The following is a 2,062-nucleotide window of genomic DNA, read 5'->3' as shown; positions in this document are numbered from 1 at the left end:
TGACTCACGGTCATGGGGAGTAAAGTCAGAAGGGGGTAGGGGGCAGGGCTGGGGGGAGAAGTGTTTTAAACCAGGGAAAGAGAAGTATGGCCCTGGGGGCGGTCTGGGAGCATCTGGGGCTGCCTTCAGGTGTGTCAAGGGCTTCTGTGCGGCAAAGGGTCCTGGCTTGGCCTCTGCCACCCCAGAATCACTGCAAGAGAGAGGGAGAAAGGAAACTGAGCTCCAACTGGACAGGGCTATTCAACTCCTCTGTCCAGGGAGGCCCCAGAAGCTGACCCTGAAACTAGGATTTGGGGATTTGATGAGCAGTTTTCTTGGGGGGTGGGTCTTCAGCAACCCCTAATGAAGGAGGGGACAGTGAGGTGGGAGAGGGTGGCAAGCCAATGCAGTGTGCATCCCTGGGCAGGTCCCTCTGGGAAATGGGGGTCCTTGTGGAGGGCCTGGGACACTGAGAGCAGGATGAAGCTGGGGTCTTTGTGGACCAACATCCATTGAGACCAGAGCAGAGGGAAGCACCATGCTGTGCAGCAAGAAACCTGTGGCATTGGAGGGCCTGGGCCACTTTGGGAGCTGGCCATGGGGTGACATGAGTGGTGCCTGCCTGGCTGCCCATTTGGCAGGGCGGCAGACTGAGTCTCCTCTGTGAGCCCGGAGCCTCCAAGGGGCATTGGCCACTCGAGAGATGACGTCATCCCAGCCCTTCTCCTCCCACAGATGTGCTGGGTGTGTGCAGGTGGGTGGGCGTGGGGAGGAAGAACTTTCCCAAGCTGTTCTGTGTTTCCCTAAGCCACCCGCTGCAGCCTCACTCCAGAGAGTCCACTCCGTCGCCCAGCTGCTGGCCACATGCCCAGTTTGCTGACCCAAGCAGACGCTGTGCTGATTAGCGGTGCTTTCTCTGGGGCCTGAGGTCTCCTAGGAAGCCGGGGAGGAGTGGCTCTCCTCCCAGCCTTCTCTCTTCTGAGCCTGGAGACTCCAGCCAGGTCACTTCCCTCCCCATCTGCACTGTGATCCTGCCTCTAATCCCAGAGCTGGCATTTACAGTCCCGGGCAAACGTTGGCTAAGACTCGAGATATACTTATTATCTGAGCTCCTATGGAGTGGCAGAGACGCTGGGCGTGGTTGTCGGGACTATTACTGGGATGTAGCCTTCCCCCTACTGTTTTATTAAGCATTTTTGGAATAATAATAAGTGGACATGGTTTAAAATTCAGAGGAACAGAACCATGCATGGCACAAAACTCCCTTGTGCCCAGACACATACTTCCTCTCCTAGGGGCAGCCATCAGTAGCATTGTTCAGGCCTTCATTGGCTTCTATGGTTAATAAGTGGTGTTGCTGTCTGTCCTCTATTCTGCCGCTGTCCTGTCGGGGGCAGACAGAGAAGGCCTCTCTGGAGCGGTGACACTGGAGTTACCTAGAGGATGGTGCAAGAGTGGGATAGGATGGGGCAGCAAGTGCAAAGGTCCTGGGACAGGAACCAGGAGGCAGATCTGGAGGACTCTAAGGAGGCCCGTGAGCTGCTGCAGACCGGGAGAGACCACATCACGTGGGAAGGACCTGGCGTGCAGAGCCTCATGGGCTGCGGTGTCAAATTTGGACTTTCTTGTAAAGGCACTGGGGGGACTCCGAAGGCTTTGGTCAGAAATGACTTGCGCTTGATCAGAGATCCTTCTGCATGAGTGGGGATACCGGGTGAGGCAGACAGAGCAGGGTGGGCAGGTGGTGGTGTGGGCGAGGCACACTGGTGGCTTGGCCTGGGGCACAGATGGAAGGAACCTGAAGGCTGCAGGATATGGTTTGAAAGGAGAGCCAATAGGACCTGCTGAAAGATTGGAAGTGGAGTGAGGGAAAAAGGCTCTGAGGACGCTCCTCAGAGGTTGTGCCCATTGCTGAGATGGGGAAGACTGAGGTGGGAGTGGGTTTTGTTCTGGTTTGGTTAGGTAGTGGAGCAGAGGGGTCTTGAGTGCTGAGCTGGATGTGTGAAGTTTGTTATGTCCTTGGACAGCCTGAGAGAATGTCAAGTCTGCAGGGGAACAGCAAAAAAATGTCCCAGAGGCCAGA

The sequence above is a fragment of the Lepus europaeus genome, unplaced genomic scaffold (genome assembly GCF_033115175.1).
Source record: "Lepus europaeus isolate LE1 unplaced genomic scaffold, mLepTim1.pri SCAFFOLD_568, whole genome shotgun sequence".
Classification (NCBI taxonomy): domain Eukaryota; kingdom Metazoa; phylum Chordata; class Mammalia; order Lagomorpha; family Leporidae; genus Lepus; species Lepus europaeus.
This window is presented reverse-complemented; position numbering follows the sequence as displayed.